This window comes from Myotis daubentonii, chromosome 9 (genome assembly GCF_963259705.1).
Source record: "Myotis daubentonii chromosome 9, mMyoDau2.1, whole genome shotgun sequence".
Lineage (NCBI taxonomy): Eukaryota > Metazoa > Chordata > Mammalia > Chiroptera > Vespertilionidae > Myotis > Myotis daubentonii.
The window spans coordinates 16572699-16593654 of NC_081848.1; the positions used below are offsets into that span (position 1 = coordinate 16572699).

The 20956-nt window shown below is 40.4% G+C and overlaps 2 pseudogenes; one reads left to right on the plus strand and one right to left on the minus strand.

Annotated features, from left to right (window-relative positions):
- Positions 1-5647: 5647 nt before the first annotated feature.
- Positions 5648-6546, minus strand: LOC132242025 (ribosome production factor 1-like; annotated as a pseudogene).
- Positions 6547-17953: 11407 nt separating this feature from the next.
- Positions 17954-19400, plus strand: LOC132241723 (obg-like ATPase 1; annotated as a pseudogene).
- Positions 19401-20956: the final 1556 nt, after the last annotated feature.

Genomic DNA, 20956 nt, shown 5'->3' on the forward strand with positions numbered 1-20956 from the left:
GAAGGCAGTTCCCCCACCCTGACAATGCCTACTGTATACCAAACCTTGCCTTTTGATATGTATATCTGCTTTGCTATAGGGCAAAATGTGTGACTGAAGAGCCCTGGGTCTAGAGACTCAGAGAGAACTTGGTTACTGAAGCCAGGTCTCCTCTGCTCCCCCATGTATTCCAAATTTATATTTCATGCCTAGTCTTTTTATTAATTTACTCACAGCCCTTCTCCAGATTCCTGAACCCTTCTAGATGCTGAGAAACACCCTGGCAAGTTTAAAAACTACAATCCCGTGGGTGGAAAAGGTGAAGGGATTGGCAAAAGAACAATGAATTAATGAACAAAAAGAACTAATAAGCAAAATAAAGACAAACTCAGAGAGCAGGCTGACAGAAGTTGTGGGGGGCGGGGGGGAGGGAGAGGCTAGGTAGAGGGTGTGGAGGGATAGAGCGAAAAAGACAGGGACAACTGTGTGGTGATTTACCAGGGTGGGGGAGTGTGAAGGGGGCATGGGAGAAGGTAGGGGAGGTTATAGGGGGGATAAGTGGTGATGGACAGAGACTTGACTTGGGATGGTGAACACACAATACAGTGTATAGATGAAGGCAGGATAGCTACCTAAACTATTTGAAATTCTTCTGCATGGGAGATTTCCATTGCATTTTAAAAGCAGCCAAATGCAAAAAACTAAGTTAATGCTGTGCAGTAATGAAGTATTTAAATGCATGGGTATGTCTTACATTCTTTATATCTTCTACTACACCTGACTCTTAATAGTGATAATAATAGCTAATACATATTGAGTGGTTGTCAGCCAAATTGAGTCTTCTTAACAAAATTATCAGGTAGCTACTATTACGAGAATTTTGCAGATGAAGAAATTGAGGCTTAGAGAGAGGTTGGATTATGAGCAGTTCATATAAATCAAATTTTATAAGCAAAATTTAGTAGGCTTCCATTGTGATTAGAAAATTTAACCTCCTAAACCTGGCCCTCGGGCCCTTTATAATATGGGCCAGCGTATTTCTCTTATTTCTTCCCCTCCTTCACTATGCTTCAGTCTCAAGGACCTTCTTTTTTGTTTTTGTTTTTTGTTGTTGTTGTTAATCCTCACCCGAGCATATTTTTTTTTGCATTGATTTTTTAGAGAGAATGGGGGGGGGGGAGAGAAATATCAATGTGAGAGAGACACATTGATTGGTTGCCTCCCCCACATGCCCTGACCAGGGCAGAGTGGACCTGCAACCCAGGTACATGTCCTTGACCGGGAATCAAACCCATGACCTTTTGGTGTGTAGACCTTCTCTCTAACCACTGAGAAACACAGGCCAGGATGGGCATTCTTTCTGTTTTGAACCCCACATAATCTTGCCTGAGAGCCTCTGGACTATCCGTTCCCTTGGCCGCAGATCCTTGAGTACCTAGATAATTTTGTGTCAATCAGGTTGCTTACCCAATCTCATCTGTTAAAAGAGGCCTTCCCTGGCTATTCTGTTTAACTTAGCTCTCTCCTCCCCAGAATCATTCTCTATCACTTTTCCCTACATCATTTTTGTTTCATAGCAGTCGTCACTCTCTGGAATTATTGGGTAATGCAACTCATTCGCTCTCAACCCTTCTAGGGTGCAAACTCCATGAGAATGATGTCCACGTCTGTTTTGTTCACTGCCCTGTTCCTAGGACCTAGAACAGTGGGCACTTAGAAAGTATTGCTGAATGAATAAAAGAGTAGCGTGACCCAAATTATAAGATTAGCCACTGGTGGAGCTGCGATGTAAACTCAGTTCTCTCTGATATAAAAATTAACTCAAAACCATTTGCTATGACGTCTAATAGCCATTCATTAAACACTATTGATTGGTCCCAGCAGCAGTGTCTTCAGAGACCAAAGACAGGGACTCAGTAATTCTCAACCCCCATTAATGAGCTCTGGTCAGGACGCTCCATTTACAGGCTCTGTCATTTGTGATAAGCCCCCAAATCCTCCAAATCTGAGTTTCTCTGTCTATAAAAAGGAATAAAAAGGGGTAAAAACTCCACTTGCTTCACATAGTTTCTGTGAGGATTAAATGAGATAAATATGTGAAAACTGCACTGAAGTATCTAAAACATATGAATGTTTGTTTTTGTCAGAAAGAAAAACACATATTTTTCTCCCTCAACCTGTTCCCTGGAGTCTTTGTAAATAATTAATTTATTTTTAAAAATCCTCACCCAAGGATATGTTTATTTTTAGATATACAAGAGACAGAGAAAGAGGGGGGAGGAGAGAGAAAGAGAGAGAGAGAGAAACATTGATGTGAGAGAGAAACATACTAGTAGATGGGTTGCCTCCCATACCTGTACCTGCCCTGACTGGGAATCAAACCCACAACAATTTTGGTGTATGGGATGATGCTCCAACCAAGTGAACCACCTGGCCTGGGCCCTGGAGTCATTTTCTGTCACAGGGAAGATGGGGTGGTGAGACAGAGAGCAGTGGGTGGAAGGGAGACACTAAGTTCTGTTTGGACAGTCTTAGAAGCCTGTGTACTGAGATCGAACCTGAATGCAGTCTTGTCCAGCTTTCAATTCAGCAGACACAGGGAGCAAAATACACCACATGTGTTTGAATTTACTTTTTCTCCCCCAGTTCCTGGGGATAAACCTGCCCCCATGAACATTAGTTTCCCCAAGAACTTGGCCCTCTAGTGATTCACTCTATAGTTGGAAGAAGCCCCCATGTCCCAGAATACAGACAATCACCCCAGTAGGGCTATGGAATGGGGTGTGTAGATAATTGATTCAGTGACCTGCAGGATCTAGTTTGCCATCACACAGCTTGCAGCGAATTTGTCATAACAGCAGTGTCCATAAGGGTGGATGTTTTTGTCAGATTTCACTTGCAATTCTTTGAAGACTTTATATACTGAATTGTCTTTGCTACATTGTTAGAATTTTAAGGAGACACAAGCAAGAGGATTAATCTCTGTTTTAAACAGATGCTTACCATATTTGCCTATGAGTTGAAGAGGAGTGGGCGGGTTCTGAGTGATTCGGTCCACTTGCTCACTTTATGAAGGACACAGTGGGTGCTTATCCAAGCTCAGGTGGCTCTTTTGGGACAGAGTTAGGACCAAAATTCAAGTCCTCTGATTCTCAGAGCAGTCTCTGGTCACACCATACCTACAAAGAGTAACATTTTTATTTTGATTTTTTTTGAGCTTTTGTACTTGTTTCTTTATTTTTCTCTTGCCACACACTACTCTTCAATTTAACACTAACTTTGATTGACAGGTATAGGTTTCTGTCTTGTAAGCCAGTGTCTATTCCCCTTTACCCAAATCATTACAAATCTAGAAGTTTGCTCGCAGAGATATCCTTAAGTCTTTTTGTAGCTGCTGTAGTGCTGGTGAACTTGAAGTATAAGTGGAAAGTACCCCTAGAAGTGTTTCTCAGCTGAAAGAGGCATGTGTTTTAAAGAATGCCTTTATATCTTTGATAAGCTTGAGTTAATAGACTTTTAAAATTACTTGCTATGTCGACTCCTTTTTCCCTCAGAATTAAGAGGCTAGTATATTCTTTTAAATAAACATTTTTAATTGTGGTAAAGTGTACATAATATATAGTTTACCATCTTAGCCATTTTTAAGTAGATAGTTCAATAGGGGGAAGTATATTCACATTGTTGTGCGGCCAGTCTCCAGGACTTTTTCATCGTGCAAAACTGAAACTCTATACACATGAAACAGCTTCCTATTTCCTCTTCTCCTCAACCCTGGCAAACACCATTCTACTTTCCATCTCCATGAATTAACTACTCTAGGAACCTCACGGAAGTGGAATCATATGGTACATTTTTATGACTGGCTAATTTCACTCAACATAACATACTCAATACTGCAGTCTTCAAAGAATTGCAAGTGACATCTGACAAAACACCATCCAACCTTAAATGACGTTGCTGCTCTTACAAATTCATTTTCAGCTGTGTGGTAGTAAACTAGAAAGTGGGGTGGGGGGTATCACAAAACCCAATTATCTACACACCCTATTCATCCATGTTGTAACATGTGTCAGATTTTCCCTCCTTTTTAAGGCTGAATAGTATTTCATTGTATGTACACACCACATTTCGTTTCCTCAATAGACATGTGGATTGCTTCTACATCTTGGCTACTGTGAGTAATGCTGTTATGAACATGTGTGAGCAAATATCTCTTTAAGACCTTGTTTTCAACATTTTGGATATATACCCAGAAGTGGGATTGCTGGATTATAAAGTAATTCTATTTTTTAATTTTTTGAGGAATTACCATACTGTTTTCCATAATGGCTCCATTTTACATTCCCACCAACAGTGAACAAAGGTTCCAATTTCTCTGTCTTATCACCAACACTTATTTTCTGTTTTTCTTTAAAACTAATCAATCTAATGAGTAGGAGATGGTATCTGACTGTGGTATTGATTGTATTTCCCTAATGATTTGCGATGTTCAGCATTTCTTCATATGCTTGTTGGTCATTTGTATATTATATTTGGAGAAACATCTACTCAAATCCTCTGTCCAATTTTTAACCTTTTTTTAAAAAAAAATCTTGAGTTGTAGGAGTTCTTTTTATATTCTAAATATTAACCCTTAACAGAGATATAATTTGCAAATATTTTATTCCATTTTGAGGAATAAAATTTGCAAATATTTTATTGCATTTTATTCCTTTTTATTCTGTTGATTGTGTTCTCTGATGCACAGAAGTGTTTAATTTCGGTGTAGTCTAGTTTATCTATTTTTCCTTTTGTCACCTTTTGGTGTCATATTCAAGAAATCATTGCTTAGTCCAGTGCCATCAAGATATCCCCCCTATGTTTTCTAGTTTTAGCTCTTAAGTTTAGGTCTTTGATCAGTTTTTCATTAATTTTTGTATATGGTATGAGATAATGGCCTAATTTCATTTTTTTTTTTTTGCATGTGGATATCCAGTTTTCCCAAAACCATTTATTGAAAAGACTGTCCATTTCCCATTGAATGGCGTTGCTACGTTTGTAGAAAATTATTTGACCATATAAGTGAGGGTTTATTTCTGGGCTCTCTATTTTATTTAATTGGCTTATATATCTATCTTATGCCAGTTTTGAAATCAGTAAGTGTGAGACCTTTGACTTTGGTCTTTTTTTTTTCCAAGATTGTTTTGGCATTCAGAGTTCCTTGAGATTTAGCATGGTTTTTAGGGTAGATTTCTCTATTTCTGCAAAAAAAGCTGTTTGGGGTTTGAGATTAATTTAATCCATAGATTATTTTGGGTAATGTTGACATTTTAACAATATTAGGTTTTCCAACCCATGAGCACAGGTTGCCTTTACCTTTGCTGTATCTCCTTTAATCTCTTTTAGCAATGTTCTGTAAATTTCAGGGTATAAGTCTTTTGCCTCTTTGATTAAATTTATTCCTAGGTATTTTATACTTTTTGAGCTATTGTAAATGGAATTGTTTCTTTCTTTGTTTCTTTTTTTTTGCATTGATCATTGTTAGTGTAGGGAGATATAACTGATTTTTGTATGTTGATTTTGTATCTTGCAACTATGCTGAAATTTTGTTTGTTTGTTTGTTTAATCTTTTGGGTTTTCTTTTTTTTTTCTTCACCAAAATGACTTTTATTTGTATTTTCTACAGAAACAGTGAGTGGTAATTCATGGCACTTGATAATTTGTCCAGACACGAAAGAAGGTGTATGAAATCGTTAAATGCCATTTTGAAGAGTCTTCTGTTACAAATTCAAGATAGGCCCGTTCCACAAAATCCAATACTGTTCCTTCAGTATTTTATAAGTGGAATTTTCTTCTACTTGTATCCATTTCCCGGGGCTTAGGGACCCATTCATATTCACCATATTTAGAATCAAAGGATCCATTCTGAAGATATCTTAATTTCAAGGTAAAACGTGGTCCAAGTTCCTGAATTCCCACTTTCTTTTCACTCTTGAATATGTATCTGTGAAATCTGAAGAAGATATAATCCCATTGATTGTGGAATGTGGCAACCTGCCTTCCAATACACTGAGGAACCTGCTCATTTTAAAGTGACTCAGAATTAATCCATTTGGTGTTTTACGATCTTCATTAATAACGATCAGATCTGTGAAATCTCTTGAAATGCACTGTGGAATAATTCCTTTCAGAGCCAGCCCTTTTCTGTAATAAACATGTGAGTTTGGTGTAACAGTGGAAAGCTGTTCATAGAGTCGTACTGTTCTACCATGAGGTCTATTTGATGTTGTAATGAGAATCTTGGGAGAAGTTTGTCTGTTGAAATAAGAAGCAAATTCATCTGTAGCTTCATCATAAGCAACCTCTTTATCATTAGGGTCTACTGTGGTTTCATCATATACTCGCTAGTTGTCAATGGTCTTGGGTAATGGAGCCTTATCACCAAGATCCTCTCTCTCTTTTTTAAGTTTTTTCTTAGCTGCCAGCTTTTCCTTCCGCTGCTACTGTTTCCACCGCGTGAACATTACATTCTTCAGCAGCGCTCTTGCGCTTCAGGCCTTTCTTTCGGTTGCCGCCAGTCTTCTCCATGGTGTTTCATGGGTTTTCTACTTATAAGTTGTGTTGGCTGCAAACGCAGGTCATTTTTCTTCTTCCTTTTCAATTTGGATGACTTTTATTTTTTTCTTGCTTAATTGTTCTGGCTATTACTTCCAGTACTGTGTTGAATAGAAGTTGTGAAAGTGGGCATCTTTGTTTTTGAGTAAAAAAAAAAAAGTATCTCATGTTAAAGGGAATAGGAATGTATACCAAACTGATTTCAGAGGAAAACTTTGAAGGTAGTAAAAAGTCAGAATTTTTGTAGGGATAGTCTTAGGCTCTTGGGTTGCTTTTCCCTCTCAGTGTGCTCCAGCCACACACCACATTCTAGGCCACAGTCACATGTGATCAGCCACTATTGCATTTAACACATATTCATGGACGAGCAGATGTTAATAGAAGCAGTGAAGATTTAAAGAACAAGATGCAGGGTCCTTGCTTTCATGGAGCCCACAGTCTAGTTTGGGTGCATGTATGTATTTCTGGTGGGGAGGGATAAACTACAGTATAATCAAATAAACAATAAGGAAAATTTTGGAATTGTTAAGTTTTATAGAGAACATGCAACATGATGGCTGGACAGACTGTGACTAGGGGATGGTTAGGGCCATCTTATTGGAAGAGATGACATTTAAGTCATGAAGTTAATGAGGGGAAGGACCCAGCCATGTGCAGACCTGGTAGCAGTGCCCTTGATAGACAAACCATAGGTGCACAAGTATATGGCAGAAACAAGTTTGTCATGTTCACTATTTTTGCCTCACTATTTGTATCTCCAGAGTATTGAACTTGGTGTCTGACTTTGGTAGACACTCAAAAAATGTTTATTGAATAAGTGGGGTTGGGCATATGGTAAACATCCTAAGATGAGATGAATTGTGCACACTTTGTTTAATTTGTTGAATAAAATTTGTTATTTCATAGACTCCTGAAAAACCTGAGGCAACAGATAAACTTCCTCAATTCTCCATTTTATTTCTCCATTCCCAAGCTACAACACTGCACTGGGGATTGGAAATGAGTTGCGTGTTGGGGCTATGGCATTCACTTAATTTTTTTCTCAATTTATCTTAGTTCAGCTTTTATTCAACAAATTAAACAAATATGATTTAAGACCTACTGTCAAGCATTCAGATACAGGCCCTTTTTGGAACATAGAGAGTGTTGGGGATAGAAATATTGCACAAATTATTAGATAATTTATTTTTAACTATAATCATAATAAGTACTATTAAGTAAAAGTTCAATGTACTGTGGAGCATATAACTAGAGACCAAATGTAGGCCAGAAATCTAGAAAAAGTTTATTTCAGATTTGTAAAATATTATGATTGAATTAAATATTTTACAACTTCCTTTTTGGCTTTGAAATCATGTTTCCACATTCCTACTTTATCTTTTCTTCTTTATTGAATTTATTGGGGTGACATTGAAATATAAGATAATATAGGTTTTAGGTGTACAATTCTATAATAGATCATCTGTATATTGTATTCACCACCCAAGTCAAGCCCTATCACCATTTATCCTCCCCTGAACTCTCTTCTACCCCACCCCATGCCCCCTTCTCCTCTGGTAATTACATAATGTTATCTGTATCTTTGAGGTTTATTTTTTGCTTAATACCTTTCTCTTTTTTACCCAGTCTTGAAATTCACTTCCCATCAGCTGTCAGTCTGTTTTCTATCTATGAATCTGTTTCTATTTTGTTAGTTTATTTAGTTCATTAGATTCCACATATGAGTGAAATCATATGGTACTTGTCTTTCTCTGACTGGCTTATTTCACTTAGCATGATGCTCTCTGGGTCAATCCATGCTGTTACAAAGGGTAAGAGTTCCTTCTTTTTCACTGCATAGTAGTATTCCATTCTGTAAATTTGCCACAGCATTTTATCCACTCATCCTCTGCTAGACACTTGGGCTGCTTCCCAATTTGGGCTCTTGTAAATAACACTGCACTGAACATAGGAGTGTATAAATTCTTCAGAATTATTGTTTCGGTTTCATAAGATATATTCCCAAAAGTGTAATTGTTGTGTCATAAGGCAGTTCCATTTTTAATTTTTTGAGGTAACTCCATACTGCTTTCCACAGAGGCTGCATTAGTCTGCATTCACACCAACAGTGCAGCAGGGTTCCCTTTTCTTCATATCCTAGCCCCATGGTCGGCAAACTGTGGCTTGCGAGCCACATGCGGCTCTTTGGCCCCTTGAGTGTGGCTCTTCCAAAGCCTTAGGAGTACCCTAGTTAAGTTAATAACAATGTACCTACCTATATAGTTTAAGTTTAAAAAATTTGGCTCTCAAAAGAAATTTCAATCATTGTACTGTTGATATTTGGCTCTGTTGACTAATGAGTTTGCCAACCATTGTCCTAGCCAGTACCTGTCTATTTATTTTCTAGAGGCCTGGTGCATGAAATTTGTGCACTGGGGTGGGGAGGGGGGTGGTTGTCCCTCAGCCCAGCCTGTGCCTCTCACAATTCGGGATCCCTCGGGGGATGTAGCAGTGTGCCAAGCAGCAGGTGGCCAGGAAGGAGCCAGAACTGAAGCCAGGAGCCACGCCGCTCGTGCTCATCCCGGCCCACGCGCCTGCTGCAGCTGCTCGGTAGTGCTGCCACAGAGTCAAGAGAGGCTCCTGCTGCCGCAGCTGTGCTCACCAGCTGTGAGCCTGGCTGCAGGCTGAGTGGTGCTCACCCTGTGGGAGCACACTGACCACCAGGGGGCAGCTCCTGCCTTGAGTGTCTGCCCCCTGCTGGTCAGTGCACACCATAGCGACTGGTTGACCAGTCGTTCTGGTCATTCTGGTTGTTCTGTCCTAATGGTCCCTTAGGCTTTTATATATATAGATATGGTATAAGAAGATAGTCTAGTCTCATTTTTTTTTGCATGTATCTGTCCAATTTCCCCAACACTATTTTTTTAATATACTTTTGTATGTTTTTACCTCATTTATCAAATATTAACTGAACACATAGACATGGGTTTATTTCTGGGTTCCCTATTTTGTTCCATTGATTCATATGTGTTTTTATGCCAGCACCATGATGTTTTGATTACTATGGCATGGTAGTATAGTTTGATATACAGTAGTATGATTCTTCCAACTTTGCTCTTCTTTTTCATGATTGCTCTGACCATTTGGGGTCTTTTGTGGTTCCATATAAATTTTTGGAATATTTGTCCTAATTCTGTGAAATATGCCATTGGTATCTTGATAGGAATTGCACTAAACTTACAGATTGCTTTGGGTAGTATGGGCATTTTAATAATGTTAATTCTTCCTATACATGAACACAGTATATGTCTCCACTCATTTGTAGCTTCTTCAATTTCTTCAGTATTTTATAATTTTATAATTTTAACATCCTTGGTTAAATTCATTTATAGGTATTTTTTGAGGCGGTTGCCGATAGAATTGCTTTCTTAGTTTCTCTTTCTAATAGTCTATTATCGGTGTATAAAAATGCAACTGATTTCTGAATATTTTTGTGTCTTGCTGCTTCACTGAATTTATTTATCAATTCTAGTAGATTTTTATTGAAATCCTTAAGGTTCTCTAGATACAGTATAGAGATAACTCCTCCACTGGTTATCTGCAAATAACAACAGTTTTACTTGTTCCTTTCCAATTTAGATGACTTTTATTTCTTCTGCTTATTGTCTGATTGCTGTGGCTAGGATTTTGAATATTATGTTGAATTAGATTGTTGAAAATGGACATCCCTATCTTGTTCCTGATTGTAGGGAAATGCTTGTCATTTTTGCCTATTAAATACTAGAGGCCCGGTACACAAAAATTTGTGCACTCTGGTGGGGGGCGTCCCTCAGCCCGGCCTGTGCCCTCTCACAGTCTGGGACCCCTCGGGGGATGACCACCTGCTGGCTTAGGCCTGCTCCCAGGGGATTGGGCCTAAGATGGCAATCAGACATCCCTCTGGCAGTCCGGCAGCCCTCGGGAGATGTCCACTTGCCAGCAGGGAGCAGGCCTAAACTGCAGTCGGACATCCTTAGTGCTGCTGAAGAGGCAGGAGACGCTCCCACCACCACCGCTGTACTGGCAGCCATCAGCCTGGCTTGTGGCTGAGCAGAGCTCCTCCCATGTGAGAGCGCCCTGACCACCAGAGGGCAGCTCCTGCATTGAGCGTCTGCCCCCGGTGGTCAGTGTATGTCATAGTGACCAGTCATTCCCAGTCGTTCTGCTGTTAGGGCCAGTTTGCATATTACCCTTTTACTATATAGGATAGAGGCCTGGTGCATGGGTGGGGGCTGGCTGGTTTGCTCTGAGAGGTGTCCCGGATCAGGGTGGGGGTCCTGCTTGGGTGCCTGGCCAGCCTGGATGAGGGGATGATGGCTGTTTGCAGCTGGTCCCACACTCTTCAGAGTGGGGGTCCCCACTGGGGTGCCTGGCCAGTCTGGGTGAGGGGCTGAGGGCTGTTTTCAGGCTGGTGGGTGACTGAAGCTCCCAACCTCTCCTTTTTTTCTTTTTATTTTTTATTCTTGGATTTATTTACCTTCTATGGCTGTCACTGGAGCTGAGAGCCAGCTTTAGCTCTGAGGCTCAGCTCCAGCTCTGAGACCTCGGCTGCTGAAAGCAGGTATCTGGGTTTGTTTGGCTTCTATAATTGAAACACTATGGCAACTCCAGCTCTGAGGCCCAGCTGGCTGAAAGCAGGTTTCTGGGGTTTGTTTAGCTTCTATAATTGCAACATTGTTTCTTGGAGTGCAGCTCAGAGGCCAGCAGTGGCAGGCGGGGAACCTTGGCTTCCTCCATCGCCGGGGCAACCAAACCTCCTGTTTGCTTCAGCTGCCTGCTGCCGACCGCCATCTTTTTTTTTTTTAATATATTTTATTGATTTTTTACAGAGAGGAAGGGAGAGAGATAGAGAGTTAGAAACATCGATGAGAGAGAAACATCGATCAGCTGCCTCCTGCACATCCCTACTGGGGATGTGCCCGCAACCCAGGTACATGCCCTTGACCGGAATCGAACCTGGGACCCTTCAATCCACAGGCCGACGCTCTATCCACTGAGCCAAACCGGTTTTGGCTGCCGACCGCCATCTTGGTTGGCAGTTAATTTGCATATTGCCCTGATTAGCCAATGGGAAGCATGTCAGAGGTACGGTTAATTACCATGTTTATCTATTATTAGATAGGATAATTCTGGCTGAGCATTTGTCATATATGGCCTTTATTACATTGATGTATCTTCCCTCTATTCTCACATTGCTGAGAGTTTTTTCATAAATAGGTACTGAATTTTGTTAAATACTTTTTCTGCATTTATCAATATGATCATATATTTACCCTTAATTTTGTTTATGTGGTGTCTTACATTAATTGATTTGTGGATATTGTACCAACCTTGCATCCTGAGAATAAATCCCATATGATCACGGTGTATCATCTTTTTAATGTATTACTGGATGTGGTTTGATAATATTTTTTTGAGTTTTTTAGTATCCTCAAATATATTGACCTATAGTTTTCTTTCTTTGTAGTGTTTTTATCTGGTTTCATAAAATGACCTTGGCAGTCTTACTTCCTCTTGAATGTTTTGGAGTAATTTGAGAAGGATAGATGTTAGTTTTTATTTGAATGTTTAATAAAATTCACCTGTGAAGCCATATAGTCCAGGACTTTTGTTTATTGGGAGATTTTTTTCATTGTTGATGTTGTTAATCCTCACCTGAGGATATTTTTTCATTAATTTTGAGAGAGAGAGAGAGAGTGGAAAGGAGGGGGAGACACACACACATAGAAAAACATCAATGTAAGAGACACATCGGTTGTGTGCCTCCTACACGAGCCCCAACCAGGGCCAGTGATCGAGCCTGTAACCAAGGTACATGTCCTTGATTGGCATTGAACCCAGAACCCTTCAGTCCATGGGCTGATGCTCTATCTACTGAGCCAAACTTGCTAGGGTAGAGTTTTGGATTACTGCTTAGATTTCACTAGTTGTAATCTATTTAGATTCTCTGGTTCTTTCTGATTCATTTTTGGAAGATTGTATGTTTCTAGGAATTTATCAATTTCTTCCAGGTTGTCCAATTTGTTGGCATACAGTTGTCCGTAATATTTTCTTACAGTCCTTTGTATTTCTGTAGTACTTTTCCTCTTTAATTTCTGATTTTACTTATTTGGGTTCTCTCTCTTTTTTTTCTTGATGAGACTGCTCAAAGGTTTGTCAATCTGATTTATTTTTTCAAAGAACTAGGTCTTGGTTTCTTTGATCAATTGTATTCTATTTTTAGTCCCTATTTCATTCATTTCTCTTATGATCTTTATTAGTGCTTCTACTCACTTTGGGCTTTGATTGTTCTTTTTCAAGTTCCTTTACATTTAAAGTTTGATTTTTAAAAATATATCTTCATTGATTTCAGAGAAGAAGGGAAAGGGAGAGACAGAAACATCAAATTATGAGAGAGAATCATTGATCAACTGCCTCTTGCACACCCCATACTGCTGGAGATCCAGTCCACAATCCAGCCATGTGCCATGACTGGGAATCGGACCATGACCTCCTGGTTCATAGGTCATTCAACCACTGAGCTACATTGGCCAGGCAAGTTAGATTGTTTATTTGCGATTTTTCTTGTTTCTTGAGATAGGCCTGTAATGCTATGAATTTCCCTCTTAAGACTGTTTTCACTGTGTTTCATAGATTTTGGATTGTGTTCTCATTTTCATTTGTTTCAAGGTACCTTTTGATTTCTTTCTTGATCTCATTAATCCATTCATTGTTTAGTACCATATTATTTAGCTTCCATGTGTTGTGTATTTTTCAGTTTTTTCTTATAATTAACTTCTAGTTTCATAGTATTATAGTAAGAGAAGATGCTTGATATAAGTTCAGTCTTCTTAAATTTATTAAGGCTTCTTTTGTGTCCTAAAATGTAGTCTATCCTGGATAATATTCTATATGCACGTAAAAAGAATATATATTCTGCTGCTTTATGGTGAAATGCTCTGAAGATATCAACTAAATCCATTTGATCTAGTGTGTCATTTAAGGCCACTGGTTTCTTGTTGATTTTGGGTAGGGTCCCTAGGCCTGGCTGGCAATCAGGGCCTATTGGGGCTTTCCTTCCCCAGGCTGCGGGCAGCTGGTCTTGCCCCTGCCCCAGCCGCTGCCACTGCTTGCCATCTGTGTGGTGCTGGCCGCCCCCCTCCTCCACCGGTTGCCGCCCTCTGCGGGCAAGCGGCGTGGGGTGCGATTGCTTGGCTGGCCTAGGTCTCCCTCTGTGGGGCAATCGCTGGCCGGCCCCACACACCCGCCACAGCATCGCTGGCCAGTGGCCTGAGCCTCCCTCTGTGGGGCGATCTATTGCGGGGGGGTGGGGGGGGGGTGGTGGTGGTATGTGGGGCAGATTGATCACCCAGCAGAGGGAGGCCCAGCTCACTCAGCCGGGTCTCCGCAATGGATTGCTGCGCAGAGGGTGGCCTGGGCCTCTCTCTGCAGGGCAATCGTGGGGCGATGGTGCCCCCCTCCCCCACCAATTGCATCCCATCTGCCTATGATGTGGATGTTGTTACACTTCATGTTGTTTCAAAGGTCCCTTAAACTATTCTCATTTTTCAAAATTCTTTTTTGTTTTGTTTTTTTGTTCTGATTGGGTGTTGTTTTTTAATCTTGTCTTCTAAATCACTGATTCAGTTCTGTGCTTTATCCAGCATATTATTTATTCCTTCCAGTATACTCTTCATTTCAGATATTGTATTCTTCGTTTCTGACTAGTCCTTTTTTATGTGGGTTTTTTTGTTTTTGTTTTTGTTTTGTTTTGTTTTGTTTTTGGTCCTTTTTCATGCTGTTGAGCATCCTTATAACCATTACTTTGAATTCTAAATCTGATAAATTGTTGGAAATTTTCCTGGATATTTCTTCTGTTCTTTCATTTGGGGCCTGTTTCTTTGTTTCCCTACTTCAGTTGCCTCCTTGTCTTCGTGGGGTGGCCTTACATAGTAAAGTGTCCTGTGTAGTCCATTGGTGCAGTTTTCTTGATCACCTGAGCTGGGTGCTCTAGGAATGTCCCTTGTGCGGATTATATGGACCCTCCTGTTGTAATTGAGTTTTGATTTCTATTGGCCCTTTTGTGCCTGAGATTGACCATCAGACTGGCTGACTTTGAGGCTCAACCCTGACCATGACTTGTGAGTTGCTATGTAGGTGCTGAGCACATGAAGCAGAATTTGCCTCAGCAGGTTTTGGTGCCTGCTGAGACCTCCCTTTGCACATGCCACTTGTGAAGCTTATTGTATCCTGCCTGATGTTGTCTGTTGGTTCTGGGTCTTTTGGGAGGGACTCTGATGCAGGCCAATGGCTGACACTGCCTGTGCCTGCTCCTGGACAATTTGTTAGGAGCAGTTTCAATGTGACTTCTTCTGTATAAATTCTTGGTTATAAGACTTTTTATTCAGCTAGTCTTCAGTTGGTTATTCAGTATGATTGTTCTATAATTTAATTGTAATTCCTGTTTGGTCCTAGGAGGAAATGAGTGTAGCTTCCACCTACTCTGTCTGCCATCTTGGATTCTCCTCCACATTCCCACTTTAAACCCTGTTTAAATCCTCATGGTGATGTCTAGGAACAGAGATGGCTGTTAGATTTATGCTATGAAACTAAATTCTTCTACAGATGACTCTGTAATAACAGGCACACAGGGATCCAGTTCAGATCCCCAATACTGTTTCCTATGAGAATGTGGATGCAGTTGTGATGTCTATATTTGTTCAACCTCTTTTTAAAACTTCCTATGCACTCATTTTTGTTGGCTTGCTTTGCCTCCTTAATTGACCTGCTAATACAACAGCTCCAGTCTGAATACTGAAGGGATGTGACTGAGAACAAATACAGATTATTAGAGATAGAGACAAACCAGATTTTGAATTTGAAGGAATAGATGAAGAAAATTCTGATATATAATCTCTCTCTATGTATTGGTGGAGATTCAAATAGCTATAGAATAGGTCATATTTTTGGGTTCTCTTCGTTACCAGTCACACTTACATTACTACCCAGCTTCACACTAAATGGCGAACACTACACTTTTCATCCACAGAGATGGGCTCTTCAAATTCTGTTCTCCTCTAAATCCCCGAGAATGCAGCTTGGAGAGCTGTGCAGCAATTGCAGTGGAGTATTTCGTCTTGGGCATTTTATCATAAAATCAGGGAATAATACTCATCTTAATCTAACTATTCACTAATTTTTGAAACTTTCTTCCAATTTTCTGATTAACCAGTGATTGAAAAGGACCATATAGAGACCTCATTGCCTCTTTAAGTTAGGTCATTTGTTCCATTCTTGGAATGGTTTTATTCAATTGCTTCTATTTATTTTCCATACTCTACTCAGACAGGTATGGAGCTGGAATGTCAGGCCATTTCACATGTGGGATTGAAACAACACTGAAAGCTTCTCACCCTTGACATAGAGATGCATAAAACAAGCAACCCATCCACACAAATTGTGCAAATAGTAACTTCCTGGCAAGTTATAAAAATTCAATGAAAAGAAACAAAACAAAAATAGAAAAAAAATACCACAAAACCAAAATACGGAGATAAGGCATGTGGCAGAACAGCTGCAATCGATAAAAGCTACATAAACTATCAAGAAGAAGGAAGACACTCCCACCCCATACCACTACCAGATTTATAGCTTAAAACCATCAGAGACCAGCTGGATCCAACATGGTGCCTAATTTTACCTTACGGTAACTCCTAGCCTCATTTTATGCTCATTTTAATGCATCAGCATGCTCAATGACACACCCTGTACCACCATGATCAGAAATGCAAAACCCATATAAGGACACAACATGGCTAATGGAGTTCCTCTGAGAAATCTCCATTCATTTCCTAGAGAACATTTTAAATATTCCTTCCCTTAATGAAAATCTACCCCCGATTAAGTGAATCTCGATAAAGAAAGCAAATTCCACTAAAGGGGGGCTGCTCTGTCTGTGGAGTAGCCCATTCCCTGTCTCACTGCTTCACTAATAAACTTATTTTTATTTAATTAATTTATTTATTTAAAGTTTAAAAAATTGATAAAGGGGGAAAGAGAAAGAGAGAAACATTAATTTGTTGTTCCACTTATTTATGCATTCAATGGTTGATTTTTGTATGTGTCCTGACTAGAGATCAAACCCACAACCTTGGCTTATCAGGATGATGTTCTAACCAACTGAGTTATCTTTAAACTCTATGTTGGATTGTGTTTGAATTCTTTCCTGTGTGAAGCCTCAAACCCACACTGGGCCATGGACCCTCAGTCCCTCAGGTCCCAGGACCCCCAGAATGCCTGCCTCAATACCACCTCAAAATCACTACAGAAACCTGTTTCCTTCACTGAAAATATTTCAACAGAACCTATTTCTTACTTAAGGACAGGAGCCCTATATTCAATTCTCAGAGTAGATCAAAACCATGCATGGTGAGTGCCAAGCACAGTGGTTAATGAAGCCAAGGTGAAAAAGAAAAGCATAAGTGGCAGTAATTATGCTGAATTAGCTGCTCTTCTTGGACCAATGGTACAATAAAAAGAGAGATGCACTTGTAGGAGAGACAGCTGGGGCAAGTGTCTTTTTGAACGCAGAAAGCTTTTCTCTCCCATTAGTAGGAGTAAAAGCATATGTTTGGAGAGAAATAATGAACTATGCTAAATATAGAACATCCCATGCAAATGCTTGTACTTAAGACTGGCTGTCTAAATAATGAATGCATACAAATTATAACCATAAAACAAGTATAGAAATATAGACAATGAATGTCTTTATAGTAAATGTATTTCAAATGTATTTCTTCATTTTATAGATATGGAAACTAAAGCTTTATGAAGCTAAGCATTTGCACCAGACTTTGAACTCGGGTTAAGTGACTCAGAATTCAGGCATGGGATGTTCATCCCCACATCCAGTGTTGGGTGAGTAAGAGGCACTAACAAGGAGGAAAGCAGGATGAGGTGGTGGACACTGTATCTCTCCTAAGGATAAGCTTGGGTCTGAATAAAGTGGAATCTGAGATGAAGCTTGAAAGACAAATAGAAGTAAGATGAAAAAATCAGGTCCAGGGCATGGATGCATGGGACAGACTGACAGACCTGAGAGGGGAGGGGTATGGAGGGGAAGAGAAGAGATTAACCAAAGAACATATATGCATATATGCATTGCCCATGAATACAGACAGTAGTGTGATGAAGGCCTGGGGCTGGGTGGAGGGGGGCAAAGCAGGGGAAAATGTAATGCTGTCAACAGTAAAACAAACAAAACAATCAGGTGATGGTGGGGTGCTGGCCTTCCCTCCCCCCCACCACCTCCCACTGCCGGTAGGACCCATATGCCACTGCCTCTGAGACACTGTGTTATCGCTCACATGGAGCATGATGCCTCCCCAAAAAGGGAGGTGATGGAATTAAACCACCCCCATCATTGGAAGATTTGGAACCGCCTGGAAAATGAGTATTGTTGGATTGCTAAATGTTGGGAACTCTACCTTCTTCAGTGTATTAACCAATAGTCAGGCTTCAGCAGAAACCGTCCCCTGCTGCACTATAGATCCTACTGAGAGCAGACTGCCTGTGCCAGATGAAAGGCTTGATGACTTTGCCAGTACCACAGACCAGCAAGCAAAATCCCCGCCTTTCTAAATGTGGGGGACAGGGGCAGTGCTGGCCTTGTGAAAGGAGCTCACAATGGACAAGGCCTAGGAACTGCCTTTTTATCTCACGTTAGAGCCTGTGATGCAATCGTTCATCTAACACGTGCTTTTGGAGATAATGGTATCACGTATGTTGAAAAAGTATAGATCCTGTTGAGATATAGAAAAGTACATAAAGAGCTCCAGTTAAAAATGAAGTAGTTATAGGGTATAGATAAACAAGAAAAAGTGGCTATGAGAAAATGAGGTAAAAAGAACTAAAACCTGAATGACAACATAAAGTGAAAAGTTAAGTCCCGGGTTATAGATAAAAAGAAACCTGTTCGCTTCTATTATGATTGGAATGACAAAGAGACTGAACACTTATTATTGACTTCAACACCAATGGTATACTTGGTTAATCTTTCTGAGCAAAACTACATTAGAAGGGAAAAAATGGTTGATAAAAACAAAAGAGTTTTTTACTGGCCAGTGTGGCTCAGTTAGTTGAGCATCGTCCAGTGCACCAAAAGGTTGCTGGTCAAAGCACAGGCCCAAATTGAGTTGTGATATGGAGGGCAACCACTTTATGTTTCTTTCTGACATCCACGTTTCTCTCTCTCTTCTCCCTCTCCCTTCTTCTCTCTCTAAAATCAATAAAAACATTTTAAAAAATTAAAGAGTTTGTGAACAGGTATGCCCCACGTACCTTGGTTATTCCTTCCAATGGAGCCTTGTAACTCAAGTTGCAAGAGTTGAGTGCTCAGGAGAGACAGAGGTGTCTGCAAGAGAACATGACACAGAGCACTTTGCCAAAGATCGGTAAGGCCGGGTTTGCAGCACTCCAACGAGAACACTTTTCCCCTGCAGCCGGATGAAGTGCATGTATGGACTCAGAAAGGAATGAATGCTCCTCAAGCTGCAGGAAAGATCCACACAGATTTTGTAAAAGGATTCATTTGGGCTCAAGTAATGAAATACGAAGATTTTAAAGGGGAAGGTTCTGAAAATGCAGTCCAGGCTGCTGAAAAGTACAGACAGCGAGAGAGAAGTTATATTGCTAGAGGTGGAGATAGCATTTTCTTCAAATTTAATATACCTCAGCAACTGAAGGAGAAATACATTTTAGTTATTACTCAGATAAATGTAAAATTTCCAAAAGGCATATGCTTTTTTAAAATTAAAATTTCTGAAAACTGAAGGGCTAAAGTTGGGGGGATGGAAATCTTCTACAAACAGAATTAGTTTTATTTGTTTTAAAATTAAAATGCTGTGTACCTCCAATGAAATGCAGGTTCCCCAAGGTGAACAGCTTTACTTTTCACGTGATTAAGACCCTACTCCAAATTGTAGAAGCTTTTCAGGAACCATATTCTTCTCTTGCTACTTCATTAATCCCCATCATGTATGCCAGGCCTGACACATTTGAGTGTGGACAATGTGGTTGCTCCTTTTTGAATCTACAGGTAATGCATGGTTTATAGTACTCCAGATGTCTACCCTCAAGAAAACATTTGACAAAAATAAAGAGGCGATAGTAGGGGTTAGCAGGCAGGCAAAGATGCTCTAGTCAGAGGGAACGGTATGTGCAAAAGCACAGAGGACAAAGCATGTGTATGGCACTGTGATACATCCATATCGATGGAGCACCATGAGGATGGGGGTGGAGGGGAGTGATAGGACAAACTGTACTTTCCAAAGACAGCTGCAGCAACACCTCCTGCCCTACGTGCTCTTCTGCCACCTTGCCACCCACACCGTCACCAGGTAGAGTTGCATCCTCTCTTTTTGAATATGGGTGGGCTTGTGATTTGCTTGTCACAAATATGAAGTGATGGAAGTGACACTGAGTGCTTCCTGTGGTGAGGTCATAAAAGGGGAAGTGGCTTCTGCATTGTTAGCTGGGACATCCACCTTTGGAGCCCTGAGCTTCCATGTGAGACGTCTAATGATGCTGAGGTTGCCATGCTGTGAGGAAGTCTAGGCCACATGGAACAGCCATTTGTAGGTATTTCGGCTGACAGGCTCAGATAAAGTTCCAGCCAACAGACATGTGACAGTCACAGACGTCAACCATAAGCCATGTGAGTGGAGGTATTTCTAGTCTCCATTAGCCAAATCATTCCAGGCTTGAAGTCATCTCAGCTGAGGCCCCAGATATCATACAGCAGAAACAACTGTCTTTATTGTGTCCTGAATTTCTGACCCAACCAATGGTTGTTTTATGCCGCTAGCATGTGGGATGACTTGCTGTGCAACTGTAGTAATCAGAACAGATGGTTGTATTGTGCAAGCAGTTGACTAAATATGTCTGGAGTTCAGGAGAAAGATGTAGGCTGAAAATTTAGCCCTCGGACTAAGTTTAGCTGAAGCCTTAAGAAGACGTGGGGTAACCCAGAGGGGTGTGTAGAAATAAAAGAGGTTTAACAATGTAACCTCAGGGCATATAAATATTGAAGAGGCAGAAAAAGGGCAAGGAACAAGAAAGAGACCAAGAAGGATCAAAATAGGGAGGGAGGGTTATCAAGGAAAGCAATGGATGGGAATGTTTTATGAAATACAGAGACCAACACTCAGATGCTGCAGAGAGAGCACTGGAAATGTGACCCTGGGTTGGACAATAGACAGGTGCCCTTGTCCAGACGTTTCAGGAAGAAGCGAGGATGAAGGACAGACGGAGTGTGGCGAAGAGTGAGTGCCTTGCATAGTAGGTGCTTAATAAATATTTGTTGAATGAATGAATTTGAGATGATGCA